The sequence below is a fragment of the Mustelus asterias genome, chromosome 8 (assembly GCF_964213995.1).
Source record: "Mustelus asterias chromosome 8, sMusAst1.hap1.1, whole genome shotgun sequence".
NCBI classification, from domain to species: domain Eukaryota; kingdom Metazoa; phylum Chordata; class Chondrichthyes; order Carcharhiniformes; family Triakidae; genus Mustelus; species Mustelus asterias.
Window position 1 is genome coordinate 47,217,735 of NC_135808.1, and position 9,679 is coordinate 47,227,413.

Sequence of the window (9,679 nt, forward strand, 5' to 3'; positions counted from 1 at the left end):
GTTTACCCGTATCCCTGTTTTCCCATTGCCCTATTGACCCGGAGCACTGTTTGCCCGGAGCTCTGTTTGCCCGGAGCTCTGTTTGCCCGGAGCTCTGTTTGCCCGGAGCTCTGTTTGCCCGGAGCTCTGTTTGCCCGGAGCTCTGTTTGCCCGGAGTTCTGTTTGCCCGGAGCTCTGTTTGCCCGGAGCTCTGTTTGCCCGTTGCTCTGTTTGCCCGTTGCTCTGTTTGCCCGTTGCTCTGTTTGCCCGTTGGTCTGAAGGCACATTGCTCTGGTTGGCCGGATACCTGTTGGCCTGTTGCACTGTTTGGCAATTGCTCTGTTTGACTGGAGCTCAGTTTGCCTGGAGATCTGTTTGCCTGGAGCTCTGATTGCCCGGAGCTCTGTTTGCCCGTTGCTCTGTTTGCCCATTGCCCTGTTTGCCCGTTGCCCTTCTTGCATTTTTCCCTGTTTGCTCGCTGTGCTGTTTGCCTATTGCTCTTTTTGCCCGCACCTCCGTGTGCCCGGTGCTCCGTGTGCGCGGTGCTCCGTGTGCCCTGTTCGCCCGGATCGCTGTTTGCCCGGATCGCTGTTTGCCCGGATCGCTGTTTGCCCGGATCGCTGTTTGCCCGGATCGCTGTTTGCCCGGATCGCTGTTTGCCCGGATCGCTGTTTGCCCGGAGCTCTGTTTGCCCGGAGCTCTGTTCGCCCGGAGCTCTGTTTGCCCGGAGCTCTGTTTGCCCGGAGCTCTGTTTGCCCGGAGCTCTGTTTGCCCGGAGCTCTGTTTGCCCGGAGCTCTGTTTGCCCGGAGCTCTGTTTGCCCGGAGCTCTGTTTGCCGGGAGCTCTGTTTGCCCGGAGCTCTGTTTGCCCGGAGCTCTGTTTGCCCGGAGCTCTGTTTGCCCGGAGCTCTGTTTGCCCGGAGCTCTGTTTGCCCGGAGCTCTGTTTGCCCGGAGCTCTGTTTGCCCGGAGCTCTGTTTGCCCGGAGCTCTGTTTGCCTGGAGCTCTGTTTGCCCGGAGCTCTGTTTGCCCGGAACCCTGTTCCCCAGGAGCTCTGTTTACCCGTATCCCTGTTTGCCCATTGCCCTATTCACCCGGCGCACTGTTTGCCCGGAGCTCTGTTTGCCCGTTGCTCTGTTTGCCCGTTGCTCTGTTTGCCCGTTGCTCTGTTTGCCCGTTGCTCTGTTTGCCCGTTGCTCTGTTTGCCCGGAGCTCTGTTTGCCCGGAGCTCTGTTTACCCGGAGCTCTGTTTGCCCGGAGCTCTGTTTGCCCGGAGCTCTGTTTGCCCGGAGCTCTGTTTGCAAGGAGCTCTGTTTGCCCGGAGCTCTGTTTACCCGTATCCCTGTTTGCCCATTGCCCTATTGACCCGGAGCACTGTTTGCCCGGAGCTCTGTTTGCCCGGAGCTCTGTTTGCCCGGAGCTCTGTTTGCCCGGAGCTCTGTTTGCCCGGAGCTCTGTTTGCCCGGAGCTCTGTTTGCCCGGAGCTCTGTTTGCCCGGAGCTCTGTTTGCCCGGAGCTCTGTTTGCCCGGAGCTCTGTTTGCCCGGAGCTCTGTTTGCCCGGAGCTCTGTTTGCCCGGAGCTCTGTTAGCCCGGAGCTCTGTTAGCCCGGAGCTCTGTTAGCCCGGAGCTCTGTTTGCCCGGAGCTCTGTTTGCCCGGAGCTCTGTTTGTCCGTTGCTCTGTTTGCCCGTTGCTCTGTTTGCCCGTTGCTCTGTTTGCCCGTTGCTCTGTTTGCCCGGATCTCTGTTTGCAAGGAGCTCTGTTTGCCCGGAGCTCTGTTTACCCGTATCCCTGTTTTCCCATTGCCCTATTGACCCGGAGCACTGTTTGCCCGGAGCTCTGTTTGCCCGGAGCTCTGTTTGCCCGGAGCTCTGTTTGCCCGGAGCTCTGTTTGCCCGGAGCTCTGTTTGCCCGGAGCTCTGTTTGCCCGGAGCTCTGTTTGCCCGGAGTTCTGTTTGCCCGTTGCTCTGTTTGCCCATTGCCCTGTTTGCCCGTTGCCCTTCTTGCATTTTTCCCTGTTTGCTCGCTGTGCTGTTTGCCTATTGCTCTTTTTGCCCGCACCTCCGTGTGCCCGGTGCTCCGTGTGCGCGGTGCTCCGTGTGCCCTGTTCGCCCGGATCGCTGTTTGCCCGGATCGCTGTTTGCCCGGATCGCTGTTTGCCCGGATCGCTGTTTGCCCGGATCGCTGTTTGCCCGGAGCTCTGTTTGCCCGGAGCTCTGTTCACCCGGAGCTCTGTTCGCCCGGAGCTCTGTTTGCCCGGAGCTCTGTTTGCCCGGAGCTCTGTTTGCCCGGAGCTCTGTTTGCCCGGAGCTCAGTTTCCCCGGAGCTCTGTTTGCCCGTTGCTCTGTTTGCCCGTTGCTCTGTTTGCCCGTTGCTCTGTTTGCTCGCAGTGCTGTTTGCCCATTGACCTTTTTGCCCGGACCACCGTGTGCTCGGACAACCGTTAGCCCAGAGCACCATGTGCCCGGTGCTCCGTGTGCCCAGTGCTCCGTGTGCCCGGTGCTCTGTGTGCCCGGTGCTCCGTGTGCCCGGTGCTCCGTGTGCCCGGAGTTCCGTGTGCCCGGTGCTCCCTGTGCCCGGTGCTCCGTGTGCCCGGTGCTCCGTGTGCCCGTTGCTCCATGTGCGCGGTTCGCTGTTTGCCCGGATCGCTGTTTGCCGGATCGCTGTTTGTTGGATCGCTCTTTGCCTTGAGCTCTGTTTGCCCTGAGCTCTGTTTGCCCGTTGCTCTGTTTGCCCGTTGCTCTGTTTGCCCATTGCCCTTTTGGCCCGGAGCGCTGGTTGTCCACAGGGCTGTTTGCCCATTCCTCTGTGTGCCTGTTGCTCTGTGTGCCCATTTCTCTCTTTGCCCGGAGCTCTGTTTGCCCGGAGCTCTGTTTGCCCGGAGTTCTGTTTGTCCGGAGTTCTGTTTGCCCGGAGTTCTGTTTGCCCGGAGTTCTGTTTGCCCGGAGTTCTGTTTGCCCGGAGCTCTGTTTGCCCGGAGCTCTGTTCCACAATGCTCTGTTTGCCCGGAGATCTGTTTGCCCGGACTTCGGCTTGCACGGAGCGCTCTTTGCCCGAAGCTCAGTTTGCCCAGAGCTCTGTTTGCCCGGAGCTCTGTTTGTCCGGAGCTCTGTTTGTCCGGAGCTCTGTTTGTCCGGAGCTCTGTTTGCCCGGAGCTCTGTTTGCCCAGAGCTCTTTTTCCCCGGAGCTCTGTTTGCCAGGAGCTCTGTTTGCCAGGAGCTCTGTTTACCAGGAGCTCTGGATGCCCGGAGCTCTGTTTAATCGGAGCTCTGTTTGCCCTGTGATCTGATTGCCTGTTAGTCTGTTTGCCAGTTGCTCTGTTTGCCCGGAGCTCAGTTTGCCTGTTCCCCTGTTTGCCCATTGCCCAGTTTGCCCGGAGCACTTTGTGCCCGGAGCACTGTGTGCCCGGTCCTCTTTTTTCCCGGAGCTCTGTTTGCCCGGAGCTCTATTTGCCCGGAGCTCTGTTTGCCCAGAGCTCTGTTTGCCCGGAGCTCTGTTTGCCCGGAGCTCTGTTTGCCCGGAGCTCTGTTTGCCCGGAGCTCTGTTTGCCCGGAGCTCTGTTTGCCCGGAGCTCTGTTTGCCCGGAGCTCTGTTTGCCCGGAGCTCTGTTTGCCCGGAGCTCTGTTTGCCCGGAGCTCTGTTTGCCCGGAGCTCTGTTTGCCCGGAGCTCTGTTTGCCCGGAGCTCTGTTTGCCCGGAGCTCTGTTTGCCCGGAGCTCTGTTTGCCGGGAGCTCTGTTTGCCCGGAGCTCTGTTTGCCCGGAGCTCTGTTTGCCCGGAGCTCTGTTTGCCCGGAGCTCTGTTTGCCCGGAGCTCTGTTTGCCCGGAGCTCTGTTTGCCCGGAGCTCTGTTTGCCCGGAGCTCTGTTTGCCCGGAGCTCTGTTTGCCCGGAGCTCTGTTTGCCCGGAGCTCTGTTTGCCCGGAGCTCTGTTTGCCCGGAGCTCTGTTTGCCCGGAGCTCTGTTTGCCCGGAGCTCTGTTTGCCCGGAGCTCTGTTTGCCCGGAGCTCTGTTTGCCCGGAGCTCTGTTTGCCCGGAGCTCTGTTTGCCCGGAGCTCTGTTTGCCCGGAGCTCTGTTTGCCCGGAGCTCTGTTTGCCCGGAGCTCTGTTCGCAAGGAGCTCTGTTTACCCGTATCCCTGTTTGCCCATTGCCCTATTCACCCGGCGCACTGTTTGCCCGGAGCTCTGTTTGCCCGGAGCTCTGTTTGCCCGGAGCTCTGTTTGCCCGGAGCTCTGTTTGCCCGGAGCTCTGTTTGCCCGGAGCTCTGTTTGCCCGGAGCTCTGTTTGCCCGGAGCTCTGTTTGCCCGGAGCTCAGTTTCCCCGGAGCTCTGTTTGCCCGTTGCTCTGTTTGCCCATTGCTCTGTTTCCTCGCAGTGCTGTTTGCCCTTGCTCTTTTTGCCCGGACCACCGTGTGCTCGGAGCACCATGTGCCCGGTGCTCCGTGTGCCCGGTGCTCCGTGTGCCCGGTGCTCCGTGTGCCCGGTGCTGCGTGTGCCCTGTGCTCCGTGTGCCCGGTGCTCCGTGTGCCCGGTGCTCCGTGTGCCCGGTGTTCCCTGTGCCCGGTGCTCCGTGTGCCCGGTGCTCCGTGTGCCCGGTGCTCCGTGTGCCCGTTCCTCCATGTGCGCGGTTCGCTGTTTGCCGGATCGCTGTTTGCCGGATCGCTCTTTGCCCTGAGCTCTGTTTGCCCATTGCTCTGTTTGCCCGTAGCACTGTTTGCCCATTGCCCTTTTGGCCCGGAGTGCTGGTTGTCCACAGGGCTGCTTGCCCATTCCTCTGTGTGCCTGTTGCTCTGTGTGCCCATTTCTCTCTTTGCCCGGAGCTCTGTTTGCCCGGAGCTCTGTTTGCCCGGAGCTCTGTTTGCCCGGAGCTCTGTTTGCCCGGAGCTCTGTTTGCCCGGAGCTCTGTTTGCCCGGAGCTCTGTTTGCCCGGAGCTCTGTTTGCCCGGAGCTCTGTTTGCCCGGAGCTCTGTTTGCCCGGAGCTCTGTTTGCCCGGAGTTCTGTTTGTCCGGAGTTCTGTTTGTCCGGAGTTCTGTTTGCCCGGAGTTCTGTTTGCCCGGAGTTCTGTTTGCCCGGAGCTCTGTTTGCCCGGAGCTCTGTTTGCCCGGAGCTCTGTTTGCCCGGAGCTCTGTTCAACAATGCTCTGTTTGCCCGGAGATCTGTTTGCCCGGACTTCGGCTTGCACGGAGCGCTCTTTGCCCGAAGCTCAGTTTGCCCGGAGCTCTGTTTGCCGGGAGCTCTGTTCGCCCGGGGCTCCGTTTGCCCGGAGCTCCGTTTGCCCGGAGCTCTGTTTGCCCGCAGCTCTGTTTGCCCGCAGCTCTGTTTGCCCGCAGCTCGTTTTGCCCACAGCTCTGTTTGCCCGCAGCTCTGTTTGCCCGCAGCTCTGTTTGCCCGCAGCTCTGTTTGCCCGCAGCTCTGTTTGCCCGCAGCTCTGTTTGCCCGCAGCTCTGTTTGCCCGGAGCTCTGTTTGCCGGACCTCTGTTTGCCCGGACCTCTGTTTGCCCGCAGCGCTGTTTGCCCGGAGCTCTGTTTGCCCGGAGCTCAATTTGCCCGGAGCTCTGTTTGCCCGGAGCTCTGTTTGCCCGGAGCTCTGTTTGCCCGGAGCTCTGTTTGCCCGGAGCTCTGTTTGCCCGGAGCTCTGTTTGCCCGGAGCTCTGTTTGCCCGGAGTTCTGTTTGCCCGGAGCTCTGTTTGCCCGGAGCTCTGTTTGCCCGGAGCTCTGTTTGCCCGGGGCTCTGTTTGCCTGGAGCTCTGTTTGCCCGGAGCTCTGTTTGCCCGGAGCTCTGTTTGCCCGGAGCTCTGTTTGCCCGGAGCTCTGTTTGCCCGGAGCTCTGTTTGCCCGGAGCTCTGTTTGCCCGGAGCTCTGTTTGCCCGGAGCTCTGTTTGCCCGGAGCTCTGTTTGCCCGGAGCTCTGTTTGCCCGGAGCTCTGTTTGCCCGGAGCTCTGTTTGCCCGGAGCTCTGTTTGCCCGGAGCTCTGTTTGCCATTGCCCTGTTTGCCCATTGCCGAGTTTGCCTGGAGCTCTGTTTGCCCGGAGCTCTGTTTGCCCGGAGCTCAGTTTGCCCGGTGCTCTGTTCTCCCGGAGCTCTGTTCGCCCGGAGCTCTGTTCGCCCGGAGCTCTGTTCGCCCGGAGCTCTGTTTGCCCATTGCCCTGTTTGCCGATTGCCCTTTTGGCCTGGAGCGCTGGTTGTCCAGAGGGCAGTTTGCCCGTTGCTCTGTTTGCCTGTTGCTCTGTTGCTCTTTTTACCCGGACCTCTGTTTTCCCGGAGATCAGGTTGCCCGGGGTTCAGTTTGCCCGGAGCTCAGTTTTCCCGGAGCTCAGTTTGCCCGGAGATCGCTTTGCCCATAGCTCAGTTTGCGCGGAGCTCAGGTTGCCCGGAGCTCAGTTTGCCCGTTGCTCTGTTTGACCGTTGCTCTGATTGACCGTTGCTCTGTTTGCCCGGAGCTCTTTTTGCCCGTTGCTCTAATTGCCCGGTGCTCTGTTTGCCCATTGGTCTGAAGGCCCATTGCTCTGTTTGCCCATTGCTCTATTTGCCCGGACCACCGTTTGCCCGGAGCACCGTTTGCCCGGAGCACCATGTGCCCGGTGCCCGGTGCTCCGTGTGCCCGGTGTTCCGTGTGCCCGGTTCACTGTTTGCCCATATTGCTGTTTGCCGGATCGCTGTTTGCCCGGAGCTCTGTTTGCCCTGAGCTCTGTTTGCCCATTGCCCTTTTGCCCGGAGCTCTGTTTGCCCGGAGCTCTGTTTGCCCGGAGCTCTGTTTGCCCGGAGCTCTGTTTGCCCGGAGTTCTGTTTGCCCGGAAATCTGTTTGGCGGAGCTCTCTTTGCCCGGAGCTCTGTTTGCCAGGAGTTCTGTTTGCCAGGAGCTCTGTTTGCCAGGAGCTCTGTTTACCAGGAGCTCTGGATGCCCGGAGCTCTGTTTACCCAGAGCTCTGTTTGCCCTGAGCTCTGATTGCCTGTTGGTCTGTTTGCCAGTTGCTCTGTTTGCCCGGAGCTCAGTTTGCCTGTTGCCCTGTTTGCCCATTGCCCTGTTTGCCCAGAGCACTGTGTGCCCGGTCCTCTTTTTTCCCGGAGCTCTGTTTGCCCGGAGCTCTGTTTGCCCGGAGCTCTGTTTGCCCGGAGCTCTGTTTGCCCGGAGCTCTGTTTGCCCGGAGCTCTGTTTGCCCGGAGCTCTGTTTGCCCGGAGCTCTGTTTGCCCGGAGCTCTGTTTGCCCGGAGCTCTGTTTGCCCGGAGCTCTGTTTGCCCGGAGCTCTGTTTGCCCGGAGCTCTGTTTGCCCGGAGCTCTGTTTGCCCGGAGCTCTGTTTGCCCGGAGCTCTGTTTGCCCGGAGCTCTGTTTGCCCGGAGCTCTGTTTGCCCGGAGCTCTGTTTGCCCGGAGCTCTGTTTGCCCGGAGCTCTGTTTGCCCGGAGCTCTGTTTGCCCGGAGCTCTGTTTGCCCGGAGCTCTGTTTGCCCGGAGCTCTGTTTGCCCGGAGCTCTGTTTACCCGTATCCCTGTTTGCCCATTGCCCTATTGACCCGGAGCACTGTTTGCCCGGAGCTCTGTTTGCCCGGAGCTCTGTTTGCCCGGAGCTCTGTTTGCCCGGAGCTCTGTTTGCCCGGATCTCTGTTTGCCCGGAGCTCTGTTTGCCCGGAGCTCTGTTTGCCCGGAGCTCTGTTTGCCCGGAGCTCTGTTTGCCCGGATCTCTGTTTGCCCGGAGCTCTGTTTGCCCGGAGCTCTGTTTGCCCGGAGCTCAGTTTCCCCGGAGCTCAGTTTCCCCGTTGCTCTGTTTGCCCGTTGCTCTGTTTGCACGTTGCTCTGTTTGCCCGTTGCTCTGTTTGCCCGTTGCTCTGTTTGCCCGTTGCTCTGTTTGCCCGTTGCTCTGTTTGCCCGTTGGTCTGAAGGCACATTGCTCTGGTTGGCCGGATACCTGTTGGCCTGTTGCACTGTTTGCCCATTGCTCTGTTTGCCTGGAGCTCAGTTTGCCAGGAGATCTGTTTGCCTGGAGCTCTGATTGCCCGGAGCTCTGTTTGCCCGTTGCTCTGCCCATTGCCCTGTTTGCCCGTTGCCCTTCTTGCATTTTTCCATGTTTGCTCGCTGTGCTGTTTGCCCATTGCTCTTTTTGCCCGCACCTCCGTGTGCCCGGTGCTCCGTGTGCCCTGTTCGCTGTTTGCCCGGATCGCTGTTTGCCCGGATCGCTGTTTGCCCGGATCGCTGTTTGCCCGGATCGCTGTTTGCCCGGAGCACTGTTTGCCCAGAGCTCTGTTTGCCCGGAGCTCTGTTTGCCCGGAGCTCTATTTGCCCGGAGCTCTGTTTGCCCGGAACTCTGTTTGCCCGGAGCTCTGTTTGCCCGGAGCTCTGTTTGCCCGGAGCTCTGTTTGCCCGGAGCTCTGTTTGCCCGGAGCTCTGTTTGCCCGGAGCTCTGTTTGCCCGGAGCTCTGTTTGCCCGGAGCTCTGTTTGCCCGGAGCTCTGTTTGCCCGGAGCTCTGTTTGCCCGGAGCTCTGTTTGCCCGGAGCTCTGTTTGCCCGGAGCTCTGTTTGCCCGGAGCTCTGTTTGCCCGGAGCTCTGTTTGCCCGGAGCTCTGTTTGCCCGGAGCTCTGTTTGCCCGGAGCTCTGTTTGCCCGGAGCTCTGTTTGCCCGGAGCTCTGTTTGCCCGGAGCTCTGTTTGCCCGGAGCTCTGTTTGCCCGGAGCTCTGTTTGCCCGGAGCTCTGTTTGCCCGGAGCTCTGTTTGCCCGGAGCTCTGTTTGCCCGGAGCTCTGTTTGCCCGGAGCTCTGTTTGCCCGGAGCTCTGTTTGCCCGGAGCTCTGTTTGCCCGGAGCTCTGTTTGCCCGGAGATCTGTTTGCCAGGAGCTCTGTTTGCCAGGAGCTCTGTTTACCAGGAGCTCTGATTGCCTGTTGGTCTGTTTGCCAGTTGCTCTGTTTGCCCGGAGCTCAGTTTGCCCGTTGCCCTGTTTGCCCATTGCCCAGTTTGCCCGGAGCACTGACCGGAACTCAGCTTGCACGGAGCGCTGTTTGCCCAGAGCGCTAATTGCCCGGAGCGCCCTTTGCCCAGAGCACTTTGTGCCCATTGCTCTGTGTTCCCATGGCTCAGTTTGCCCGGAGCTCTGTTTGCCCGGTCCTCTGTTTGCACGTTCCTCTGTTGCCCGGTCCACTGTTTGCCCGGTCCTCTGTTTGCCCGGAGCTCTGTTTGCCCGGAGCTCTGTTTGCCTGGAGCTCTGTTTGCCCGGAGCTCTGTTTGTCCGGAGCTCTGTTTGCCCGGAGCTCTGTTTGCCCGGAGCTCTGTTTGCCCGGAGCTCTGTTTGCCCGGAGCTCTGTTTGCCCGGAGCTCTGTTTGCCCGGAGCTCTGTTTGCCCGGAGCTCTGTTTGCCCGGAGCTCTGTTTGCCCGGAGCTCTGTTTGCCCGGAGCTCTGTTTGCCCGGAGCTCTGTTTGCCCGGAGCTCTGTTTGCCCGGAGCTCTGTTTGCAAGGAGCTCTGTTTGCCCGGAGCTCTGTTTACCCGTATCCCTGTTTGCCCATTGCCCTATTGACCCGGAGCACTGTTTGCCCGGAGCTCTGTTTGCCCGGAGCTCTGTTTGCCCGGAGCTCAGTTTGCCCGGAGCTCTGTTTGCCCGGAGCTCTGTTTGCCCGGAGCTCTGTTTGCCCGGAGCTCTGTTTGCCCGGAGCTCTGTTTGCCCGGAGCTCTGTTTGCCCGGAGCTCTGTTTGCCCGGAGCTCTGTTTGCCCGGAGCTCTGTT